This window comes from Lepidochelys kempii, chromosome 1 (assembly GCF_965140265.1).
Source record: "Lepidochelys kempii isolate rLepKem1 chromosome 1, rLepKem1.hap2, whole genome shotgun sequence".
NCBI lineage: Eukaryota > Metazoa > Chordata > Testudines > Cheloniidae > Lepidochelys > Lepidochelys kempii.
In genome coordinates, this window is record NC_133256.1 from 204789776 (window position 1) to 204816954 (window position 27179).

Sequence of the window (27179 nt, forward strand, 5' to 3'; positions counted from 1 at the left end):
TAGTCTAGGTCCCTCTGTATCCTATCCCTACCCTCCAGCGTATCTACCTCTCCTCCCAGTTTAGTGTCATCTGCCAACTTGCTGAGGGTGCAATCCACACCATCCTCCAGATCATTTATGAAGATATTGAACAAAACCGGCCCGACCCTTGGGGCACTCCACTTGATACGGGCTGCCAACTAGACATAGAGCCACTGATCACTACCCATTGAGCCCGACAATCTAGCCAACTTTCTATCCACCTTATAGTTCATGGCTGGCCACACTCTTGATGTAGTGTTTGGATTGGGATTGGAGGTACGAAATTTGGAAACTAAACCCTGTTTTGTCATTATGGGCCCCACTTCCATATTGTTTGTCTGTATGGACTCTGTCTGGTTCTTTAATTGTTTCTGTCTGTTACATAATTAATTTTGCTAGGTGTAAATTAATTAAGGTGGTGGGGTATGACTGGTTAATAAAATAATTGGTTAAGGTATAGCTAAGCAGGGCTCGAGTTTCACTATATAAACTGGGTCCAAAAGAAAGCTCTTTGGAAATCAGCTCTAGGACACAGCCCCAAGAATGGCTCTGGCAGACCCTAGTACTCTACCTATGACACTGTGGAGAAACTGGAGTCCCCAGATGGACCTGATTCTGACTAGCCATCAAGAAAAGTTCATCTGTCTTATTGGGAGTGGTGAGCACTGTTTGTGTAGTATGTGCATTCTGTTTTTGGTGATTGTTAATAAATAGAGGATAAGGATATTACTGTATAAGGCTCTTTCACTGGTAAAAGACCCTGTAAACCTGCAAAAGCTTAAGTTCTAAGCCCACAGGGAAAGGGTGCTTGCCCAGAGCCCATGGAGGAGTAGAGCCTGGAGCCCACGGAGGAGTAAAGTTAGGTGCCTTTTGCCTGGATCCCTAGGACCAGGGAAAGAGTGGGGGTGTCTAAATTAAGAGGATTATGCCTTGAGCCACAGGAACTGGGTAAAGGTGGGTGCCCTAGAGTGTGAGTAATTGAGAATTTTGTGTGGGTAACATCAGTGTACAGCGATGGGAGGAGTTTTCCCATTGTTGTCGTTAATCCACCTTCCTGAGAGAGATGGTAGCTAGGTCAATGGAAAAATTCTTCCATTAACGTAGAACTGTCTACACTGGGAGTTAGGTTGTCTTAGCTATGTTGCTCAGGGTATGGATTTTTCACACACAAGCAACACAGCTGGGTCAACCTTACTTTTTAGTATAAACCAAGCTAAAGTCAGGGACAGGATGGGGAGCAATTCCTCTGCTATTAGCAGAGGAGGGGGAGCTGTACTTCCCATTACTTTAACAATGGCCAAAAGCAAGGTTATGTCTACACTGAAACACACTACAGTAGTGCAACTGCACTGCTGTAGAACTTCAGTGTAGACACTACCTATGCTGAAGGGAGGGGTTTTCCCATCACCATAGTTAATCCACATCCCTGAGAGGCGGGAGATGGAAGAATTCTTCCGTCGACCTAGCATTGTCTACACCGGGGTTAGATTGGTATAACAACATCTCTCAGAGGGGTAGATTTTTCACATCCCTCAGAGATGTAGCTATGCCAATGTAAGTTTTCAGTGTAGACCAGCACCAAGTTAAAGGGGTTTTTAAATGTTAGAGAGGATCATTTGTCTACTCATCTCACATACGGCTTGTCTACACTGGGAATTTACATTGGCATAGCTATATCACGTGGGGTGAAAAATCCACATCTTAAATGACATAGTTAAGCTGGCCTAACCCGCAAGTAGACAGTGCTAGGTTGATGGAAGAATTCTTCCATTGACTCGCTACCGCTTTCAGGGGAAGTGAATTATCTAAGGCAGGGGTCTCAAACTCAATTTACCTTAGGGCCAGTGCCAGTCCTCAAAGCCTCCCAGTGGGCCAATAATGTCACTCATGCTGCCCATAACCTTCCCCCTAAAACTCGGTCCTCTCACCTGCCTAAGGCTCTGGGAGGGAGTTTGGGTGGGGGAAAAGGTCTGGGGTAGGGGATTGGGGTGCAGGCTCTGGGGCGGAGTTTGGGTGCAGAAGGGGTGAGAGGTTGGGCTCTGGGAGGGAGTTTGGGTTGGTGAGGGAGTCTGGGGTGCAGGCTGTGGGATGGAGTTTAGGTGTTTGGTGCAGGCTCTGGGCTGGGGCAGGCGGTGGGGGTACAGGAGGAGGGGGAGGGGGTGCAGGCTCTGGGAGGGAGTTTGGGGTGGGGAGGGGGTGCAGGCTCTGGGAGGGAGTTTGGGGGCTGGGTGTGTGTGTGGGGAGGAGGTGCAGGCTCTGGGAGGGAGTTTGGGGGTGGGAGAGGGTGTGTGGGAAGGGGGTGGGGTGCAGGCTCTGGGAGGGGGTTGGGAGTGCGGTGCTTACCTGGGTCTCTAAGGCAGGGCGGGGGAGGCCGGGGGCCTCTGCGTGCTGCTGCCCGCAGGCACTGCCCCCGTAGCTTCCCATTGGCCTCAGGGGCAACGCACGCAGGTACAGCCCCGCCCCGCCCTGGGGCTGCAGGGAAGGGTCGGCAGACACATGGAGTGAGCAGGCAGAAGCCACTCACTCCGCGGCACTGCCAGTGGTGAGTGGGGCCACGGGCCATTTTAAATAGCCTGTGGAGGGAGGGAAGAGACCTGGCCCCAAAACGCTGGAGCCCTGCGGGCCACATTGGGAAGGTTCATGGGCCGCACATGGCCTGCAGGCCAGGAGTTCAAAACACCTGATCTAAGGTGATAGGAGAACCCCTCCCATCAGTGTAAATACTGTCTACACTGAAGCACTACACAGGGGCACCATTTCAGATTTTTTGGTGGGGGGGGGGGAGACTTTGACCATGATTCCAGGGACTACGTAGGCACCTGAAAACTCTAGTATTTTTGCAGATAACTTAGAAATCAGTTACAGGAGCACTATATCTAATTCCTATATAAAGAAAAAATATATATATACAAACAGGTTTCAGAGTAACAGCCGTGTTAGTCTGTATTCGCAAAAAGAAAAGGAGTACTTGTGGCACCTTAGAGACTAACCAATTTATTTGAGCATAAGCTTTCGTGAGCTATAGCTCACTTCATCGGAGGCATACTGTGGAAACTGCAGAAGACATTATATACACAGAGATCATGAAACAATACCTCCTCCCACCCCACTCTCCTGCTGGTAATAGCTTATCTAAAGTGATCAATCTCCTTACAATGTGTATGATGGCCCAACTTGATTATCATACACATTGGAAGGAGAGTGATCACTTTAGATAAGCTATTACCAGCAGGACAGTGGGGTGGGAAGAGGTATTGTTTCATGGTCTCTGTGTATATAATGTCTTCTGCAGTTTCCACAGTATGCATCCGATGAAGTGAGCTGTAGCTCACGAAAGCTTATGCTCAAATAAATTGGTTAGTCTCTAAGGTGCCACAAGTACTCCTTTTCTTTTTGTATATACAAACACCAACTAAAGCCATATTTTAAGTTTATATGTAAATTTAGAACAATCAGGAGATAATACTGCAAAATATTCCCAATCCCAAACCTTGACATATCAGTTTTGGAGCCTTAACACAGATATTGAAACACAAGTTTGATACTTTGTACACTATCTTTAGTAGCAATAAATAAAATCTGCTTACTTTCTCTAACAGGCACGCTCTGTTACTGCTATTATCTACTCTATTTTAGTCAATTGTTTTTCACACCACCAAAAACATATTTATTTAATTTTAACATATGCGATTAAGGTTTTTTCTCTTTTATTAAGAATGGGAATTAATTTTTCTAATTATTTTGACATTTGTGTTTACCGATCACAAGCATGCATGGGACTTGCTAACATTTGACTCCATCATTACTATTAGACTTGGAACCACATTTATTTTTGTACGAATTTTAAGTTATTTTACAGATATAATTAAAAATACAATTTGCAAATAAGTGACCTTCATCTGCACAGTGTCTAAAGTTATGTGTTTAGCTAACTTTTTTAAACTGGCACTGCTAAGGTGAGTACAATCTAAATTTACATTCTAGAAGGATATTATTATTTGATTGTACCACTTTAAATAATAAATGACAAAGCACAATATGGTAATAAAAGTAATAATGATAATTACTCCAGCCAGGACAGGTTAGGCATTTTAGAACTCACTACTCAAAGAATTAAATTTAAGCATAAGAGAGAAATAAAATTATGAAATGCATAGACTAGTCAAAAAACTAAAATAACAGCACTTTGAAAGAATAAAATTACAGAGGATATATGTGCATTGCGCATTTCAACAGGAAGCACCAAGAAGTAGTTTAGTTAGTTGAGTGAGTGTGTAAGGGAGACTCTGTGTGTGCGTTGGGGGGGAAGTGTGAGGGAGACTGTGGGGTGTGGGGGGAAATGTGTGTGGGAGACTGCAGGTATGTGCCTGAGCTATCTCTTTAAGCCATGCACTCAGGAGCCTGAATGCTTGTTTGGTGCAGCTGCAGCTCCCACTCCTGACCCAGAGGCAGCCGCACAGACAGGCTCCCCATCCTCCCACCCCAGCTCAGCAGAGACCAGGTACACTGATGGGGGAAGAAGGACACCCCAGCACAGCAGATCAGGAGTTAGGCTTCTGGTCCTGAGCAGCATGGCCAGTGGTGGCCCCATGGCTAGGGGAGCAGAGCAGCTCGGCTGCAGATGGCAGTGGGGAGAGGAGGGGCAGCATATTCCCTCCTGCTGCTAACTTCACACAAATGTGTTACGAAACTTGAGGGGGGGCAGGTGCCCCCCCACCTTCCCTAAATGGCTTCCCTGTACAGTACAGCACTGCAGCTGTGCTGGTGTAGTGTGTCAAGTGTAGACAAGCCCATACATAAAATGGTGAGGACTAGTCAGATGGTAGAAAAGTAGATGGACTTCTCACTTGGAACAGTCATCTGCAAATGTGGACACTCTAAAATTGCCAGTATCAGTGTTATCGTTTTTGTCCCAGAGTAATAGGGACATGCACTTCATTAATAACATCACACTCTTTTTGCCTTCCTATGGCTGTAGGTCACATGCTCTGGACTTACTTCAGCTCACTGGTTCCTGCTCCATCACTGTGTGTCATGAGGCAGAGCATATGAAGCAGTGTGGTCCGTACCTTCTCTCTCATGCAGATAAAGGGGCAGAAGGGGAGGATACAGCAGCCAAGGCCTGCTGCTTTCAGGTGTGAGGAAATCTGCCAAATGCTTCTTTTTGCGGCAGGGCCACTGAGGCTGTGGAGTCGCCATGGCTTTCTGGAGGCTGATGGTCTGTGGAAACCATGAAGCCATTTCCTACAACCCTTAGGCCATCTGTGCACCTTCTGAACCCTGGCTGTATCTCAGACAGCACTGCCAGAAAGGTGTAAAAGCTGCAGAGACACAAATTGCTGAGGCCTGGAGCAGCAGTAACATCAGCTCCATATACTTTGGCTCTTTTCCTCAGTGGCCAAGTCGAACACCCCAATGTGACACATAGCAACTCCACTGTGTAAATATCATGACGAGCTTCATTAATGCTTGGGGACACTAGTCTGCACTGGCATTCTGTAGCACCTGACAGCAAGATGGGGCTTCAACCATGCCAACTCCCATGCTTCCATACAGTAAAACAACTATATGCACCCAGTCGTGAATGACTTGTAATTAAAATAAATGACAACAACAAGAAAGAACAAGTTCCTGTGAAAGAGCACAGTGTGTGTGTCTCCACTGTACCAGGCTGCAGTAACAGGGAGAACAAAATAGCTGGTATCTTGACATAGAGGAGGAGTTCTTAGAAGTATACAGGTACAATATACAGAAAACAAAAGACATCACAGTTCCAGCTTATCTAATAAACCCCTTGAGCTCACCACTCTAGCAGTGAACCTCTTCACAGGGATGCTTTTTGCACATGCCTTATTAATCCTTCACTCTGGCTGCTAAAAGCTTCTTACTATGCAGTCTAAAAGGCTTGTTGTAAAGCCCTGGAAAATAGGTTCTATAATGCAAGGCTTGGTTGCTAACAGACATGCTCACAAATCTAAGAGCTGCAATATCTCTGTTCAGACTTAGGACGTGCACTAAATTAGCTACCATTTGCATTATACAAAATCTGATGTTCTGGATGAAAGGCAACATCTCTGGGAAAAACAAAGAAACCTGCTCAGGACTGTAGCAAGGCAACAGAACATTTACTGATACCTGGAGCTGTTGGGGAGTCCACCAAATCAAGGTACTGTTTTAATTTCAATAGCAGTGAAATGCTATTTAAGGGTCCCATGCTCCATACTGTGGTGATGAGCATAATAGATAGATGTTTCCCTACATGGGAATGAACCACACAGAGGACTGGAGTCTATACAAGGTTTAACTTATAGAATTTCTCATTCTTCCATCAGAGGGCAGGGTTTGCTCCCCTGCAGAAGTGGCACGGGGTTAATACTGAGAATACCCCTACATTTGAGTGGATCTTGGAGCTTCTGCCAGAGGCAAACACTTCCACATGGGTCTCTTTCCCCTGCACTACCACTTACCTTCCCATGTTCCTTGAAGGCATAGTCCCATTGGCAGCACCCAAAAGCCCCTCATTAGGGGGAAGGGGTCACGGACATGGAGGGGGATGCCACAGAAGTTAATATAGAGTCTCTCTTGTGACGCTTTGCCCTGACACATCCCACCTGCAGAGCTGGAACACCACAGAGACCACACAGTGGGACTTCTATGGGATTAGAATGAAGGAGCTGCATGCCTTAGAGGCGACTCTCCCTGCCCCAACCCAGATCCATTGGCTTAGTGTCCCCTATGCACACACAAGTGGGGAAGAACATTTGGCTCTATGACACAATGGCAACATCCCGGCAAAAAAAGTTGTCTTGAGATGGCTATTTTCACAGTCCTGTTCAGGGAGCGTTTTCAGAGTGGATTGCAGGAGCTACACAACCAAATCCACTATTTGTTCATGTGAACTCTGCTGTGTAAATCTTGGCAAATCACCACCACCACAGACACTAGCCCAGGAGTGCACAAACTTTTTGGCCCGAGGGCCATATCTGGGGATGGAAATTGTACGACAGGCCATGAATGCTCACAAAATTGGGAGTTGGGGTGCAGGCTCAGGGGTGGGGCCAGAAATGAGGACTTCAGCATGCGGGAGGGGGTCCGGGCTGGGGCAGGGGTGCGGATGCGGGGGGTGAGGGCTCCAGATGGTGGTGCGGGGCCTGGGGTGCAGGAGGGTGGGACTGAGGGTTAGGAGGGTGGGAGGGGGATCAGGGCCGGAGTGCTGGAAGGGGTCAGGGATGCAGGCTCCAGGCGGCGCTTACCTCAAGCAGCACCCTGAAGCAGCAGCATGTCCCCTCTCTGGCTCCTACATGGAGGCGTGGCCAGGGAGCTCTGCACGCTGCCCTGTCTGTAGATGCCGCCCCTGCAGCTCCCATTGGTCGTGGCTGCTGGCCAATGGGAGCTGCGGAGGCGGCACTTGGAGCGGGGGCAGCGTGCAGAGCCCCCTTGCTGCCCTACGTGTAGGAGATGGAGGGGGGACACTCTGGTGCTTCCAGGAGCCCCATGGTGCCACAGCATGCACAGAGTGGGACAAGCCCCCGACCCCGCTCCCCGGCAGGAGCTCAAGGGCTGGATTAAAACACCTGAAGGGCCAGATGTGCTCCTGGGGCATAGTTTGCCCACCCCTGCACTAGCCTGACTCACAGTGTTCAAAGCATGGGGGAATTAAGTGGGGTCTCTCTTTGCATGGCTTGAAGTCTTGAAAGCTGATATCATTTGGGAAACTGAAAGGAAGTCTCTTTAGGAACAGCTCTGCCAGTGCATCACAGATCTTGTTTCCAATTTGCTCTTTCTCACCGTGCAGGGTGTTTGCATGGCAACAAGATCCTTGCTTCAGGATTACTGCTGTTTATTAGCAGTATAGGGGAGGCTGCACACTTGGCAGATATATTAAAAACAAGTTCCCTGCCCAGAGAAGTTCACAGTCTAAATGCATTTTCTACTCACCCTTCCATTTTGCACTTTGCTTCCTTAACCTGCAGACCTTGGAGGATCTCCGTAGGGTTCATGAACCTGGAAGCAGCTGTGAAGGAGACGCAGCCAGGCTCCTCTTTATTTCTCCTCTTCTCTGAAATTCACGGAAGAAGTGGGTGCAAGTTAATATAATCTGGAGCTGCACTAACTTGTGCTGCTTTGCCCTTTGCACTGTGGAATTCCCGCCCCTCCTTTGTGGGTGGAAGTAGGGCTCAGGGTCCTCTGTCTGAAAGCATAGTTCCTGGACTTAGGAATATGGAGGTCCTTGCTGGTTTGCCCACCCAGCCCCCTCTAGTTTCAGAGCCTGAACCCCAGAGAGTTCATGTAGGGGAGCTGGTACACATAAGGCAGAATGGGATTCTGAATAAAGTTCCTCTCTCTGAGCTACTGCTGCTTATTTTCCACCTGACGTCACAATCCTTTGTGACATCATCAGTTTCCCCTCCCCGACACTGTCTGTCCTCCCCCACCCACCATTATTAAATACTATACATAGCAAAAAGTGCCAGATTGATACCCCTAGATTCTGAAGTCCTGCGCCAACAGCATCAGGGAAAGCTTCCCCACCCAACAGCCCCTCCAATGTACCTCTCCCCTGCCTAGCACAAACCTCCTCAAGGGGAATTCAGTCTCCGTAGCCCATTCGGTCGTCGGCCTTCCTGCTGAACCTGCCAGAAAGAGAGCAACTGTATTTTTTTTTATGTAAAAATAACAAAAAGACACCCATCCAAGGTTCTAGCTACCCTAATGTACATTTACAATACAATTTAATTACAGGCAGCATTAAAATATCCAATGCTGTACTTTGGTTTACTATTTGGGACATGCACACCTGTCACACTAAGCACTGGACTGAGGGCCACCTACTCCGTTCACACAAATGCCACCCAACAGCCAATGGATGGCTGGAGCTTTAATTTACAACTACAGCTGGTCACATTTTATGTGCAAAATATATCTTCTAAACAACATAGGCCTTTTGTCCCTTGTTCATGGACTCTGCCAAATTCCTCATGTGTGAACTTTTCAGGCTGTGAGGTGTTCAATATTCCGAGACCAGTCGTACGTCACGAAAAGTGCATGGTGTTGTTTCTGCTCCCTGATTAAATCACTGGAACTTTTTTGAGCAAAAAGAATAATAAATAACCAATATGGAATAGTGACTAATGAAGACTCTTTCTATTAATGAATGATAAATTAAGAATCCTTCTATACTGACTACTGATAAATACTCTTGATCAACAACTATTTAGGTGAATATATGAGTATTTGTGTGAAGATTAGCTATTTCCCATTCCCCTGGACAAAAAGCCATAATTAAAAGACACAAACGTGATCAAACTAAACAGATATTTAGAATGCTGAAGAACGCTTGAAAACACATTATTTTTTTGCAGTATCCTATGTGCTATAGTTATGACTGATCTGAATTGGATTCACACAGGTGATATAAGAGGTAAAAAGCTGCATAGTACTTTACCAATTCCCTGAGCCAGCCATCAGGGCTTGTTTCTGTGGAAAAGATTATAAGACAATCAGCCGAGATTTACAGCTATAGGTTGCAACTCAGAACTTCCAAACAAAAAATATTGTGATTCCCAGCAAATGCTCATAGTGCTAAAAAAACACCAGAGGAAATAAAGAAACAGAAAGGGTCTGCTTATATAAGCAGAAATGTCTTGAAATAGAAGGTTTTTGAAAGTTTACCAAAGGCACTGGCAAGTCTTTAATGGGCATCTTAAACATCTGCTTTTTCTCTCTTTTTCTGACAAATTGGATCTGCATACACATCAACTTTCCGCAAACGTATGGAGCTATCAGGCAACCACCAGTGGAAATTCAAAAAGATAATGGGAATTATTAAAAGTGAAATAAAGTTCAAAACAAACAAGGGGTCTTCTGCCAGGAATTTGGTAGAATTCTCCCTGCAGGGCAGGTGAAATCTGAAGGCTCTGAAGCTGAGGTTGGTTACACTGGTCAGCATCCTCTCTCTCTGTTCAGCTGTGCATGTTGCAGCTTACAATGGAGATTCCCTTTTGGAAAATCCCTTCCAGAATTTAAGAAGGAACAATAATCTTGCTGCAGAATGTTTGAACACACTGACAGACTCCTGTAGCAGGGGCGTCGATTCTCTATTGCATTCCATAGGATATTTTGAACATTCTTTGAAAGGACCCCATTCTCCAATTCTCCAATCCAGTTCCATTAGAACTCTACTGACTTCATTCCTGTTAAATTTCTCAGAACCTTGCCCTAAATGATGTTCCAAACCCAAGAAAATGAGGACTGCAGCATCATTCTACACTCCACTGCGGGATAGAGCATGCAAAAATGAGTTAGGTAAGTAGACTGGACTGAACAGTTCAAGGATCTGAACGTGGAGGAGGCCTGGAATTACTTTAAATCTAAATTGCAGAAATTATCTGAAGCCTGCATCCCAAGCAAGGGAGGGGGGGAAATTTCATATGGAAAAATTCATGCAGACCAAGCTGGATAAGCAAGCATCTCAAATAGGTGATTCAGAGAAAGCAGAAAGCCTGCAAGGCATGGAAGAGGGCATGGATCAGGAAGGAAAGCCTCCTCTTGGAGGTCAGAAAGTGTAGGGATAAAGTGAGAACTGCCAAAAGGCAAGCAGAGTTGGACCTTGCAAAGGAAATTAAAATCAACAGTAAAAGGTTCTACAGCCATATAAATAAAAAGTAAATAAGGAGCGTGGAAATGGGACTGTTAAGCACTGAGGATGGGTGAAAATTAAAGATAATGTAGGCATGGCCCAACACCTAAACAAATACTTTGCCTCAGTTTTTAATGAGGCTAATGAAGAGCTTAGAGGTAGTAGCAGGGTGGCTAATGGTAATGAGGATATAGTGGAAGAAATGACCACATCCAAGGAGGAAGTCAAACTCAAACAGCTTAATGGGACTAAATTGGGGGGAAGGCCCAGATAAACTTCATCCAAGAATATTAAAGGAACTGGCACATGAAATTCTAAGACCAATAGAAAGGATTTGTAAAGAATCTGTAAACTCGGAGGTCATATCCTATGACTGGAGAATTGGTAATATAGTTCCTATTTTTAAGAAAGGGGGGGAAGTGACTTAGGAAATTACAGGCCTGTTAGTTTGACCTAATTCTATGTAAGGTCTTGGAACAAATTTTGAAAGAGAAAGTAGTTAAGGACATAGAGGTAAATGGTAATTGGGATAAAATACAACACGGTTTTACAAAAGGTAGATTGTGCCAGACCAACCTGATCTCCTTCTTTGAGAAAATAACTGACTTTGTAGACAAAGGAAACACAATAGATGTAATCTATCTGGATTTCAGTAAGGCATTTGATAGTTCTGCATGGGAAATTGTTAGTTATATTGGAGAAGACAGGGATTAATATGAAAATTGCAAGGTGCATAAGGAACTGGTTAAAGGGGAGACTATAAAGGGACATACTGAAAGGTGAACTGTCAGGCTGGAGAGAGGTTACTAATGGAGTTCCCCAGGGATCAGTCTTGGGACCAATCTTATTTAACATTTTTATTAATGACTTTGGCACAAAACGCGGAAGTGTGCTAATGAAATTTGTGGATGACCGAAAGTTGGGAGGCATTGCCAATACAGAGGACTGGAATATCACAGAAGAAGATCTGGACAACCTTGAAAACTGGAGTAATACAAATGGGAAGAAATATAATAGTGGAAAGTGCAAGGTCATGCACTTAGGGACTAACAACAAGAATTTTTGCTATAAGCTGAACACTTATCAGTTGGAAGTGACAGCAGAGGAGAAAGACCTGGATGCATTGGTTGATCACAGGATCACTATGAGCCACCAATGTGTTGCATCCATGAAAAAAAAAAGGCTAATGCAGTCCTAGGATGTATCAGACAAGGTATTTCTAGTAGAGACAGGGAAGTGTTAATACCATTATACAAGGCACTGGTGAGACCTCATCTGGAATAGTGTGTGTAATTCTAGTCTCCCATGTTTAAGAAAGATGAATTAAAGCTGGAACAGGTGCAGAGAAGGGCTACTAGGATGATCAGAGGAATGACAAACCTACCTTATGAGAGGAGACTCAAAGAGTTTGGCTTGTTTAGCCTAACCAAGCTAAGGCTGAGGGGAGATCTGATTGCTCTCTATAAATACACATCAGAGGGATAAATACCAGGAAGGGAGTGGAGTTATTTGAGTTAAGCGCCAATGTTGATATAAGAACACATGGATATAAACTGGCCATCAATAAGTTTAGGCTTGAAATGAGATGAAGGTTTCTGACCATCAGGGGAGTGAAGTTCTGGAAAAAGACTTCCAAAGGGAGCAGTGGGGGCAAAAAACCTGACTGGCTCCAAGACTGAGCTTGATAAGTTTATGGAGCAGACGGTATGATGAGACTGCCTGCAATGGCATGTGGCTGATCTGTGACTGCTAGCAGCAAATACCTCCAACAGCTAGCAATGGAACACTAAATGGGGAGGGCTCTGCAGCATTGGGCACAGCTCACCTGCAGGTTCAAACGAGCGTCAATGGTCAATTGTCTGTAATTTGAAGTCTTTAAATCATGATCTGAGGACTTCTGTAACTCAGCCAGAGGTTATGGGTCTGTTACAGGAGTGAGTGGGTGAGGTTCTGTGGCCTGTGATGTGCAGGGGGTCAAGCCATATGATCATGATGGTTCTTAAAGTCTGAGTCTATAACTTTTTTTCTTGAAAAGTTTTCAGTTTTAAAACACATTTATGCAAACTGAAACATGTTGAGGTTTTGTTTTCCCCATCTCTCTCTTTTGCCTCCTTTTCTATTCATCCCACTATTCTCAGGGACTAAATGGAAAAAGAGGAGGAAAAAGGCGGCCAGGGGTGGGGGGGAGACCCAAACCAAACTTTTTTTCTTGAAAAAACAGAACATTCCTAAAAAATGATTTTTCATTTTTTTAAAAAGGCATTTTTTGGTCAAAAACTATTTTGACCAGCTCTAATTATATATTGTTGTTATTACTATCATCACAGGGTGCCCTCAACTGGCTCCAATCGTGTCCATTTTCTTGTTTCTGATCTTCTTTTTAGAGGATGTTGCCTGGATTCAGAGAACTCTCTCTCGAGCCAAGATTGACGAGTCAGAGCAGAAGGATACAGCTGCGCTATCATCCCCCAGTGGCTGAGTTTTAACCAGTGTCCCAGCTGACATTCTAGCTGTGCAGCAAGTTGTCCACCTGGCTTCAAGCAACTTGGATCCATGTCTGTCTTTGCTGGTAACGTATGGGCCCTTTTTTATTAATCAGAGAACAAACTGCCAAAAGCCCTTAAACAAGTTATAGTCAGGCCTCTGCAGAGGAAACCAATACTGATCACTAATATCCTGGCCAAGTACTACCTACCCCCTAACTTTCCCTTTCCTCAAATGATAACGCAGCAGGTAGTGACAGGCCAACTCCAACAAGATCTGATAAGCTCAGGCGTCTTGGAACCCATGCAGCTGGGCTTCAGGCTGGACCATAGCACAGAAAAGACACTGATCATAGGGACTGACACTCCGCTCTGAGCAATGGGCAGAGGCCAGATGTCCTTGCTGACAACTGCTTGATCTTTCAGTGACCTTCAATCCTATTCATCATGAAATGTTGACAAGACTGTAAGACCAGCTAGGGATTCTCATCACTTTTTTTCAAAATTATCACAAGCAAATACTGCTGCACGAGGGGATCTCCCTCTGAGGGGGTCTCAGCTGTGGGCTCCTTCAGGCCTCAACCCTGTTCAGTATCGAAGTGAAGTTGCTGGGAGACAGTGAGACCATATAAGCTGCAGTACGAGCTGTAAGCCAAAAATAATCTGTTCTATGGCTCTTTTACATTGAATCCAGACATAGCTGTTGGCAAGGCTCATCTAATGGTTGGCAGAGACTAAGGTCTGGATGAAAGCCAGGTGGCTGTAGCTCGAACTAGACAAGATCGAGGCAACACTGTCTGAAACAGGATGTGGTCTGACGAAATCTATAAGCCATCAACTGGGGATATCTGCCCTACCATTGTCAAAGTGGTCTTCAGTCCTGAGATCCTACTAGAGCCATCACTACTTCCAGATTCCCAAAAATACCTTTTCTATCTACAGCTGCCACACAACTATAAAAACCATGTCTGAAAACTGAGAAATAAGTCCACTCAGAACTTCATAGAACAGTGCACTATTTTCACAACGTATCTAATTAAACGAATGTGGGAACCTAAGATCAAAGGCTCAACCTTAAGTGAAGTGGGTCTGATCTCTGGGATGAGGACAAATGGTTATGGAGCTGATTCAGCACCCTTCTGCAGGAGATAGCTCTGCCTCTCTCTAGATGAGGGGAACTTCACTATGAGCTAGACTGCTGGGCTAGCTGACCGTGGAGACGCACTGCATCCCTGACAGAGAGACTGTTGAGGAGACTAGGGAGCACCCAGCAGTGTGTGAACTTTTACTATTTGACTATAAGGATGTCATGGAGCTAGTCCCCCTCCATCCCCACCCAGAGGGACCTGAGGCTGTGACAGAATGCTGCAAAAGGTCCACAAGGGGGTGCTACTCCAGGTGAGCCATTACAGACAATTTGGACTATAATTGGACTATGTCCCAAATTGAAGAGATATAGGTAGGAAGTAGCCCAGGGCAGTGGACTTTGACTCTTTGCCAGGGGGACACTCCCAGTGTTGCTTCACACAGGGTCCTGGGCTGGGACCCAGTAAAGAGGGAGGGCTGGGTCTCCCTACCACACCCTCTTAAGGAATGAGGCCCAGATGTGAGTGGAGGAGAGAAGATTTCAGCCTAAGGTCAGAGAAGGCCTGGTCAGGGAAGCAAGGGACCAGGACATCAGGTGTGCTAGTTGCTATGCTGTCTGGCCCTCTGAGCACCCTATCACAAGCTCCTTTGGGGCTGGACAATGCAAAGGGTCTAATGGCCAAATGAGAATCTTGCCCGGAATCTGTTGGGACCTCCAAAAGTGCCAATATAAAACATTTCACCATTTCTGAGTTGAAATTTTTTGGAACATTTTGCTCAGCCAAAAATTGCAATATTTCAACTTTTCATCCTAAGTTGGAACAAAAACAAATGTTGAAATACCAGAATTTCCTGCGGGACAGAAATTCCAGTTTTCACTCAGCTTTAATCGCAGGTCTGCAAAGTGATGGAGGCATGTATGGCTGTGTTCTCTAGCCTTATTAGTCCATTCGATGCAATCTCAGCCTTGGGAATAACCAGAAAATAAAGTCCTATAGGATCCCTGAGGAAATGCAGGAGATGGTACTAAAGGTTCAGGAAATGTTGAAACTAGGAGGGAGGGATGTAGCATTCATGCAAGGTTCATGCACTTGGCAACATTCAGGGCACACCCGGAGTGTTGTGTAGGAGCAGTGCACACACGGCTCCTCTCAAGGGCATGAACCTTGGAATCTCGCCCAGATGACATGAACCGTGGGAAGCCTCCCAGGACTGGGCTCAAGGCCCAAGTGCAAGGAATGCAGTAGATAGAAATTGGTAAATAAGAATATTAAACAAAGCCAGTGTATTCCTTTTATCTGTTGGAGAATGTAATGCGCAGGGGGAGAGAAAGAATAAAGGAGAGGGTGGAAAGCTGAAGTGCAGCCCGTTGGCAGACCAGCCTGCTTGCTTGCTTAAAGCTTTGTGCTGTCTTGTATTTGGACCGCAACAGAGGGAAGAATCAAGTAGCATCAAGTGAAGCTCAGTAGTCCTGGTTCCTAAGCTGCATGGGAGCACTCGATTCTCTGTCGATTTGTGGAGAGAAAACTCAGTCTCCTAATTCAATATGTATCCAATAGCCCAACAAGATGAGGTCCTCAGCTGGTTAGGAAAAGCTGTAATAAAGATATCTCACCACCCTACATTTAAGAAAGGGTCACTGGTAGATTGCACTAACACCTGATTCTCTGGGGAAAGTAGCTTTTGTCATTCTCCTTGGGCTATTCCAGTTTGTCAGCATGCCTCCGGGGTGACATGGAGCTCCAGCCACCTTTCAATGACTGAGGGACCATATCCTCTGTCACCATCAGCAAGATGTAGCTGTATACCTGGACAACGTGGCTGCTTTTCACACCAATTGGCAGCCACAGCCAAGCGAAGTTGTACAGAAACCTCTGGAAGGCCAGGCCCCTGAAGGAGGCTAAGCTCACAGCAGTACATTTGCGAAGGAAAAAGTACCTAGGGCACGTGATTGGAAACTGATGGGTTTAACCCACCCCACCCCAAAATAGTGAAGGCCTTCCCGAAAGTTTGTTCCCTAAGACTAAGAGGTTGGTATGGTCCCTTCTGGGAAACGGTGAGGTATTACAGCCCAGCAGTTTTCAGACTGTGGTCTACAGAGGATTGGCAGGTAACATGGTGCTGGAGCCTCCAGCTGCTTTGGTTCTGTAAGCCTGTAAAGCAAATGAAAAGGAGCCAACATAAATGCTTCCCCTAAGGGCTGCTCTACATAGGAGGAGGAGAGGAAACAGGGACCAGAGCCTCTGAAGAAGAGGAGCCAGCAGGAAAGGAATGTTCCAAAGTGCAGGGGGAAAGGGAAATAGGCAACATGTTCAGGGCAGAGGGAGAAGAGAAAGAAGCATCATGTGACAGGGAGAGGCGAACCAGGCAGCCTGGAAATATGTTCAAGGGAGAAAGGAACCAGTCAGCAGAGCAGCATGTGCAGAGGAGTGGGTGAGACGAGGCAACAGAGAAGCATATGGGGTGGGGGGCGGGGCAGGGGAGAGAGGAAAACAGAACACATGGGAGGGGAGATTAAATGAACAGCAAAAGGGAGAGAGAGTGTGATACACTTTTTTGAAAAAGAAGGACAAAACAATGATTACACTAAAAACAATTATGAACACATAAGTCATTTCCCAATGAAGGCAATCACTGCATTACCCACAGGCATGTTAAATGATCACAGAGGGGAGCCCAGGCCAGACCAAACAATGGTAAAATGACAGGTTAGGTCGGGACAAGCCATTGTGGATGGTGAGGTGTCCATGCAGCAATCTCTCTGTTAACATGTTCTCCGTACTATATAAAATCTTGATGTTCCAATTTGTACTGCATTTTCCAAGGCTGGCAGCCCCCTTTGGCCAGTCATCTAAAACATTCTACTCAAAGCAAGTCTGTTGGAGACTGAAATGTAACAAGGCTGCCACCATGATAAGGGACTTTTTCTTTGGTTAATATTCACTTTTTGAACAAAGCACAAAAATAATTAAACTTATCGGTCCCCAGACAAATCAATCAATCATTGGCAAAGACCCCTTTTGGGCAGCAAAATTATTGTAGTTTCAGAAGTTCGCAAAAGTGTCTGAGCCATTTCTTGCCATGGATAGTTAGATGGTCATTTCAAAAAGACAAATTGGTGGGTTTAAAAAGAAATATTTTAACTGCTATATGTCAAATCCCTAAATCAGCTGTTTAAGTGTGAAGCACAAACAGAACATTAATTATTGTATTGCAAGCCACATAGGTGTGACATTGCATGGGTTATAATAAATGCTCTATTCATAATAATGATATGCTGAGTAATGCATCTGAAATTGAATCACTTTCATTTTATGTTTAGAGGTCAGAAATTGGAATTTTTAGTGGTGTTGGTTTTAAATCACTTTGAAAAGCACAGTGTAGCCATAGAATCTTCTCCAATTTCTAGTGTTCTGCAGCAGCAACCTTGTTTGCCTTTCACTCTAGCAAACGACATTTTGCATTGGCACTACTAGCTATTTTCCCACTGTGACTGCCGAACTGCCATACTGTATCTACATATCCCTGGTAACATATTTCATTAATGTTGGTTGTTTGCTTCACAGTATGTTCCCAAAGATGTGCTTTCAATTTTCAGCCCTACAGTGACACCATAAAGTCAGCTTCGTTCCTACTTAACTTTATAGTGTAACTGCATCTCCCTTCAAAGTTGATCTTGTACAAAATATTATACGGTTTCTTTTCCCAGAAAAAGGAACAATCTTTCCCCACAGAGAATCAATCTGTGGCCTCTTAAAATTCTGCTGTCGTTTCTAAAATGTTGCGCCTGTATTTTTTAAAAATGAATTTCACGCGGTTGAAAGGATTCAGATCGGGTGCCCCTCACAACGTAAAACCCTCCTACCCTCAGAACAGATGTAACACAAACAATGGCTGTGCAAGCTTCCCTCACACCAGCATTCGTGGTGGTTGTGTAAGCTTTCCACACACACAGGGCCCGGCAAGGTATCTCAGTCCTGAGCTGGAAGAGCTAGATGTACTGGTGAATTCAGTCTCTGTGTCCTCTCTGCTAAGGCTCCCAACAAGGGGTCAGTTAAAGTCAAGACATGCTTGTGATGTGATTTTGTTTGTGACAGAGATCTCAATAAAAAACAACCAACTAACTTCAAATAAGACAGCAAAGAAAATTTCTGATCGGTTTGGGTGAAATCCTGGCTCCATTTAAGTCCATGGCAAAATTACCTATTGACTTCAATAAAGCCAAGATTTCACTCTGTCACTCTAGAATGAAGTTCAATGAGTTATCTAGAAGTAAAAGAGAGGATCTAGAACATTAAATAGCATTTGGCCTCAATCTATGAGGGCACCAGTGCTATAAACATACAAGGAAGGTAAAGAGAAGAGCCATGAGAATGATTATAAGACTGGAAAACATGCCATGAGACTCATGGAGCTCAATCTATTTAGCTTAACAAAGAGACGCTTAAGGGGTGACCTGAACACAGTCTATAAATACCTAAGTACCTACATGGGGAACACAAATTTGGTAAGAGTCTAGTAGGCAAAGATATATACAAGCCAGTGGCTGGAAGTTGAAGCTGGAAAAATTCAGACTAGAAATAAGGTGCAAACTTTTAACAATGAGAGTAAATTAACCATTGGAATAATTTACCAAGAGTTGTGGTGGATTCTCCATCACTGGCAATTTTTAAATCAAGATTGGATGTTCTTCTACCAGATATGTTCAAGTTCAGTTATTAATTCAGGAAGTCCCATGGCCTATCATATAGGAGGTCAGACTAGATGATCACAATGGTCCCTTTTGGCCTCATAATCTATGAATCTTTGGCTCTTTGAAAGTGAAAATTCTTCACGGTTTATGTAGACTGAGCTGTTCACCCAATGAGAACACAGCATATTGAGCTTCTCTTGTAAGATGTGTAGGCAGCAGCCGGAGGCATTAGAGAGATTCCTCTGGCTGCAGTACCAAGTGTGCGTTCTGTGGATCTGATTTTTCTCTCACTTAGACCAATGGAAATCAGACTTCTCTGGTGTTCCAATCTTCACAAAAAGCAATAGAGCTCTGCCCATTGCTGCCTAGAACATTCTCTAAATTTTCTGAATTGATTCGATAAGGTGCTCAAAAGTTATTGCATTACATGACAAACAGAAATGCCTGTGAATTCAGCGTAGGGCCTCACCTTGCTTGATCAATGATTCACCATCACATGAAACATACATAGGAAAGTTTAGTTTGTATGGGCTCTGTACAAACTACTCTTAGTTGAAAGAAACAGCGCGCTGAGCTCTTAAGCATGGAGCAATTCTCCATATTTTTGGAGTTTAATGTACCCACCCTACACACACTCATATCAGATATTATTTGAAAGCTTATTTTATGTATGTTTAGATGAGGTATGACATGGAGCTGTCAACTGGTGCCATAAGCCTGTAGGCAAGGTTAAACAATCAGACCCACAATGAGAGAATCATTTTTTGCATAGTTCCAGAAAAACTGCAATATGACTACGACTACATAAACAGGGGAATCCTGAGGACTAGTGAAGTTATTCTAGCTCTTTATTTGGCAATGGTGTGACTGCTGCTGGAATACTGTGTCCTGTTCTGGTGTCCAAAATTCAAGAAGGGTGTTGTTAAACTGGGGATAGTTCAGAGAAGAGCCACAAGAATGATTAAAGGATTAGAAAACATGCCTGATAGTGATAAACTCAAGAAGCTCCATCTACTTAGTTTAACAAAGAGAAGGTTAAGTGGTAACTTGTCTATAAGTACCTACATGGGGTACAAATATTTGATAATGGGCTCTTCAGTCTACCAGAGAAAGATATAACAAAATCCCGTGGCTGGAAGTTGAAGCTAAATAAATTCAGACAGGAAAAAAGGAATAAATTTTTAACAGTGATGGTAATTAACCTTTGGAACAATTTACCAAGGGTAGTGGTAGATTCTCCATCACTAACAATTTTAAAATGAAGATTGGATTTTTTTTCTAAGAGATCTGCTCTGGGAATTATTTTAGGGAAGGTCTGTGGCCTGTGCTATACAGGAGGTCGGACTAGGTGATCTCACAATGGCCCCTTCCAGCCTTAGAATCTACGAATTTTTGACCTGTCTCTAGCCTTCTTTTTTTGGGGAAGGTTATTTAGACGGTGTTGGCAAAACAATGCCAACACCACCTAGGTCCAGTCTGATAACTAAAGCCACTAAAACAGCACTCAGCAACAACTGTGGTGGACATGAGAACTGGCTTTACTGACACAAAAAGTTTTGGACACAGTACCACTTGCCTGTCTCTGATGAGAAAATGATGTGGTAGTCACCAGCAGGATAGGCATACAACCCTATGATTTGGTTTAAGGTTTCATTCAACTGATATTATATCTAATCCAGGGGTTCTCAAACTTCACTGCACTGTGACACTCTTCTGACAACAAAACTTACTACATGATCCCGGGGGGAGGAGAGAAGGGTGGCCAAAGCCTGAGCCTGCCAAAGCCGTGTGTGTGTGTGTGTGTGTGTGTGTGTGTGTGTGTGTGTGTGTTGGGGGGGGGCAAAGTCAAAGCCCGAGCCCCACCACCCTGGGGGTGGGACGGGGAATCTGAAGCCCAAGGACTTCAGCCCTACACACAGGGCCTGTAACTTGAGCCCCACCCCCGGGTTAATAGCCCTCAGGCTTCGGCCCTGGGTGGTGGGACTCGGGCTTTGGCTTCAGCCCTGGGCCTCAGCAACTCTAAGGTAGCCCTGGCAGAGCTGCCCAGATTTTCCCAGAATGCACTACAGGCAGGAAGCATGGTAGAAATGGATGCACAAACTTGGTTAACTCATGGCTGTGTTGTGGGTAAAAGTCATCTGTGTTTGTGGTAAAGAGGTCAGATGAGTGTCAGAAGCTAGTAACAAAACCACCGTTATATACTCACAGTGTAGATGCTGACCTAGGAGATGCAGACCTTTGCTTTTTGCATTTTTTAGCAACAAAGATCGAAACAGAGCAAGGAATAGATCAGCTCCTTTTTAAACCTTTAGTTTCAAGAGCAGTGTGCAGCAGCCAGCCTGCAACATAAGCAATGTCTGGATTCTAGAAAGTCAGAGACACAACAAATGAGGGTAAGTGCAGGATTGGGGAGGAGAAAACAAAGCCTGTAACTCATTTCAGATTGATGATGTTACTACAAAGTTCTCCACTAGCTGGAGCTGTTGTAGTCTGCATTAGAAAAACCATCATTGATTTTTCTGTTTTAACCTGCAGTGTCAGTTTTGCTCTACTTTGTGCATGTTTTGAACATTTATGCTTGAAATCTTGATCTTTTACTGAATGATGCTATTCTATAATTGGAAGTCTGCTTGGAATAAAACAAAGGAGTCTCAAAGAAGCACCTTAGGAAGAATTAATATAATGGGCTGCAGTGCAGGGACTCATCTTCAGTGTCAGGGAATGTTTCTCTGGTATAATTTGATTCTTCCCTTCCCCTGTGAAACAAGTGGCATCTCTTTAAAAAGTCTCTCTTTAGGGAACAGTCTCCTTCGGGACACAGGAGGTTTTGTGATTAAGGTGATCTGCAAAGGACTGGACCATAGAGACTGTTTTTAGATTTTAGAGTAGCAACCGTGTTAGTCTGTATTCGCAAAAAGAAAAAGGAGTACTTGTGGCACCTTAGAGACTAACCAATTTATTTGAGCATAAGCTTTCGTGAGCTACAGCTCACTTCATTGGATGCATAAAAGTGGAAAATGCAGTGAGGATGTCTTTATACACACAGACCATGAAAAAATGGGTGTTTATCACTTCAAAAGGTTTTCTCTCCCCCCACTCTCCTGCTGGTAATAGCTTATCTAAAGTGATCATTCTCCTTACAATGTGTATGATAATCAAGGTGGGCCATTTCCAGCACAAATCCAGGGTTTAACAAGAATGTCTGAGGAATGGGGGGGGAGGCGGGGAGATAGGAAGAAACAAGGGGAAATAGGTTACCTTGCATAATTACTTAGCCACTTCCAGTCTCTATTCAAGCCTAAGTTAATTGTATCCAATTTGCAAATGAATTCCAATTCAGCAGTCTCTCGCTGGAGTCTGGATTTGAAGTTTTTCTGTCGTAATATCGCAACTTTCATGTCTGTAATCGCATGACCAGAGAGATTGAAGTGTTCTCCAACTGGTTTTTGAATGTCATAATTCTCGACATCTGATTTGTGTCCATTTATTCTTTTACGTAGAGACTGTCCAGTTTGACCAACGTACATGGCAGAGGGGCATTGCTTGCACATGATGTCATATCACATTGGTAGATGTGCAGGTGAACGAGCCTCTGATAGTGTGGCTGATGTTATTAGGCCCTGTGATGGTGTCCCCTGAATAGATATGCGGGCACAGTTGGCAACGGATTTCGTTGCAAGGATAGGTTCCTGGGTTAGTGGTTCTGTTGTGTGGTATGTAGTTGCTGGTGAGTATTTGCTTCAGGTTGGAGGGCTGTCTGTAGGCAAGGACTGGCCTGTCTCCCAAGATCTGTGAGAGTGATGGGTCATCCTTCAGGATAGGTTGTAGATCCTTGATGATGCGTTGGAGAGGTTTTAGTTGGGGGCTGAAGGTGACGGCTAGTGGCGTTCTGTTATTTTCTTTGTTAGGCCTGTCCTGTAGTAGGTGACTTCTGGGTACTCTTCTGGCTCTGTCAATCTGTTTCTTCACTTCAGCAAGTGGGTATTGTAGTTGTAAGAATGCTTGATAGAGATCTTGTAGGTGTTTGTCTCTGTCTGAGGGGTTGGAGCAAATGTGGTTGTATTGTAGAGCTTGGCTGTAGACAACGGACCGTGTGGTGTGGTCTGGGTGAAAGCTGGAGGCATGTAGGTAGGAATAGCGGTCAGTAGGTTTCCGGTATAGGGTGGGGTTTATGTGACCATCGCTTATTAGCACCGTAGTGTCCAGGAAGTGGATCTCTTGTGTGGACTGATCCAGGCTGAGGTTGATGGTGGGATGGAAATTGTTGAAATCATGGTGGAATTCCTCAAGGGCTTCTTTTCCATGGGTCCAGATGATGAAGATGTCATCAATATAGCGCAAGTAGAGTAGCGGTATTAAGGGACAAGATCTGAGGAAGCGTTATTTTTATGGCTGAATTAGAACGTTGGCATACTGTGGGGCCATGCGGGTACCCATAGCAGTGCCGCTGATTTGAAGGTATACATTGGTCTCCAAATGTGAAATAGTTGTGGGTGAGGACAAAGTCACAAAGTTCAGCCACCAGGTTAACTGTGACATTATCGGGGATAGTGTTCCTGACTGCTTGTAGTCCATATTTGTATGGAATGTTGGTGTAGAGGTCTTCTACATCCATAGTAGCCAGGATGGTATTTTCAGGAAGATCACCGATGGATTGTAGTTTCCTTAGGAAGTCAGTGGTGTCTCGAAGATAGCTGGGAGTGCTGGTAGCGTAGGGCCTGAGGAGGGAGTCTACATAGCCAGGCAACCCTGCTGTCAGGGTGCCAATGCCTGAGATGATGGGGTGCCCAGGATTTCCAGCTATTACCAGCAGGAGAGTGGGGTCGGGGGAGAGAAAACCTGGATTTGTGCTGGAAATGGCCCACCTTGATTATCATACACATTGTAAGGAGAGTGATCACTTTAGATAAGCTATTACCAGCAGGAGAGTGGGGTGTGGGGAGAGAAAACCTTTTGAAGTGATAAACACCCATTTTTTCATGGTCTTTGTGTATAAAAACATCCTCACTGCATTTTCCACTTTTATGCATCTGATGAAGTGAGCTGTAGCTCACGAAAGCTTATGCTCAAATAAATTGGCTAGTCTCTAAGGTGCCACAAGTACTCCTTTTCTTTTTTAGATTTTGGAATACATCATATGACATTGTTAATAAGATTGTATCTCTTCCCCTTTTGTTTTTCTCACAGTGGAATATCAGAGCTGTTTGCATGTCAAACATTCATACCCATAGCAGGATGTCCTGAAAATGGAGAGAAGGCATAGCGTGAACTAGGCCACCTAACATTACATTGGGAGCTGGGACTTTAGTCAAGACTCTTAGTCAGGTGTCTTAATCACAAGACCATCTTTCCTAAGGTTCACCGGAATAGAGCCCCACCACTACTGACCTTAGAAGCCACATAGCCTAGTAACCTGCTCCTGCTCAGGAGGTCTTCTATCTATGAAGCTATATCAGAGCAGAAATCCTGCTCTCACCATTCAGTCATCTCCAACACGCTCACCCTTCTCTCTCCAGCTCCAACACTGCCTTTCTGATCTCCTGGAAGCCTCCATTTTCTGATCCCAGGTGCCCAGCCACTCAGAAGTGATGTAGGATGGGGAACAGCAGGCTTTAAAGGTCAATGAGAAGCAGACCCTGCACTGATTACAGTGCACAGACTGTAAAGTGTTTTGGGATCCAATGAGATGAAATGCACTATATAAACGTAAGACGGTATTGATTTTCTTATTATTGCAAGTGCTTTGTGAAAGATTTTAATGTTAAATCATATAGCATGAGCCAGATTCTGCTCTCTGTTACAGCAGTATAAAGGGATAAGTATCTCCATTAAAGTCTTTAGAGTTACTCTGGGTTTACCTGTGTATAAATGAGATTAGAATCTGCCCCAGACATCACTGAATTTAGTGGAGTTACACCACTGGAAACAGGTTGCAGAGTAACACCCGTGTTAGTCTGTATTCGCAAAAAGAAAAGGAGTACTTGTGGCACCTTAGAGACTAACCAATTTATTTGAGCATAAGCTTTCGTGAGCTACAGCTTACTTCATCGGATGCATACTGTGGAAACTGCAGAAGACATTATATACACAGAGACCATGAAACAATACCTCCTCCCACCCCACTCTCCTGCTGGTAATAGCTTATCTAAAGTGATCACTCTCCTTACAATGTGTACGATAATCAAGTTGGGCCATTTCCAGCACAAATCCAGGTTTTCTCACCCTCCGCCCCCCCACATGAGATCATAGCCCTATATCCATAGGCCAAAACCTCAGCTAGTATAAATTGACATTATTACCTTTTATCCCTAATGAAAGAAATATATGGATGTTTACAACTGTGTTTAATTCAAATAGGGGAAAGCCAATCTGCATTCAGTTTTTGCAACTCTATCAAACAAAAGCTCTTAAGAATGACTCTATCTGAAGCCAAAACCGCTAAGATGAAAAGATTTTCCCTTTCATTTATCAGAGGATGCTGATTTGTGAACATGTCAATATGGTTTATTGGAGATGTGACTCACGATGAGGTAATTCTGAAGGTTATCTGGCAGAATATCTAAGCAGCCTAGCCAGGGGATTAACCTTGGAGAAGGAATCAAAGAGAATTTAAAATTGCAAATCAATGTCAATGGAATTTAGCAACTTGCAGTGTGTCTGCTATATATTCTTTTTGTATGAAAGTTTGAATATTTTTATTCAATGCCTGTAAATGCATTGCTGTGAAAAATACCACTACAGCTGAGTTCAGACCACATGGCTATGCATACAACATATAGAGCAATAGTCAAACCAGTGTGTCTCACCTCTGCCCTGGCAGGGACATCTCCTGAACTGAGGGCATAGTGGGTACATGCAAGGGAAGTTTAATCTGAAGTTTTTTGACGTGTGTCAAAACTGAGGGTTTCGCGTTCTAGGGGATATCCTATGGTCATTTGCTTCACTACTGAGCACGGTGCATCCTGCAATTGTTTTCTCTGTGAATTGTAGAAAGCCAGGTGGGTTCAAGTTTTTTAAATATCTCCCATGTTTCCACTGTCTCAACCCCATACCTCCTTTGTGGGCGGGCTAGCAGCATTTTCAAATTGCTCTCAGCCAACATGAACCCAACAATGCTCCACACAGCATGGGTGGCGGGTATCATAGGCAGAGGGAGGCTGTGCCTCCCCAAACAGTCTAGCTTGGCCCCACCCCCAGGTCAGGCCCCTCCTACGGTTCCCAGTGCTCTGCCCTGGCTGGACCAGGCTGGCTGGGGCTGGTTGGCATGTCTCCTGCAGGGACTCAGGGTGACTGGTGCTGGGGCCGCGCTGCCCGGAGCACCTGGGCTGGGGCCTCCCCACACAGCCACCTGGCACTGGGGCCGGGAGCCGCGGTGGGTGTGCTCTGGGCTCCTGTGGGTGAGGGCCTTGGGTACAAGGGGAAGGGTGGGGCCTTGGGCCCAAAGGGAGGGGCTGGGGGCTAGCCTCCCCGAACGGCTGGGTCACCGGCCGCCTATGTCCGCACTGCTGTGGTGACCAGCGTGAACACATGGAGACTGCTTGAGTCTCAAAACAGCTTGAGGGTATAACAGCACTCAAAACTAATCTAATCCAGAATTGGACTTTGTCCGTTACACCACTGAGCAGATGATGGTGGAGCACTAAACTATTCTACAGCAGCTGCAGCAGCTCCTCTGGCTGCAGAACATTCTGAAGTTGTGGCAGCAGGATGAGGAGAAAGAAGATAGTGCTGGACTGCTTAAATTAGAGGATCTGTTCCTGGATGAGCTACACAATATTCAGTGCTGTTTACGGGTCTGGGAAACCAGAGTGGATTGGTGGAAGAGAATTGCTCTGTAGACATGGGATGACCAAACTGTGGAAAGAGAACTTCAGGATGGGGAAAGCCAACTTTTTTGAGATCTATGCAAAACTGACTATGGGGCTGCAGCAGCAGTGTACCAATATGTGGTGCCCCATATCCATGGAGAAATAGGTTGTCATTGCCTGGTGGAAGCTAGCCAATCGAGAATGCTACAGGTTTGTAGCCAAACCATTCAGCATGGAGAGATCTCATGCTATTGATAAGGTGTTGCCCAACTGGGTCATAAAGCTGGGGAATGCTTAGATTACTGATGGCTTTGCACACATGAAGAAAAGGAGTACTTGTGGCACCTTAGAGACTAACCAATTTATTTGAGCATGAGCTTTCGTGAGCTACAGCTCACTTCATCGGATGCATACCGTGGAAACTGCAGCAGACTTTATATACACACAGA

The 27179-nt window shown here is 44.8% G+C and overlaps 1 long non-coding RNA gene across 4 annotated transcripts in view; it reads right to left on the bottom strand.

Annotated features, from left to right (window-relative positions):
• Positions 1-27179, bottom strand: part of LOC140897276 (uncharacterized) — a 64761-nt gene that overhangs the window by 24502 nt on the left and 13080 nt on the right. For 3 of the 4 annotated variants that reach the window (XR_012154695.1, XR_012154696.1, XR_012154694.1), the window contains exons 2-4: positions 9467-9498; positions 8597-8654; positions 7960-8080 (exon numbers count right to left, since the gene is read on the bottom strand). This is a non-coding gene — a long non-coding RNA (uncharacterized lncRNA). The remainder of the gene's footprint in view (positions 1-7959; positions 8081-8596; positions 8655-9466; positions 9499-27179) is intronic. The other variant, XR_012154697.1, reaches the window with a different exon arrangement.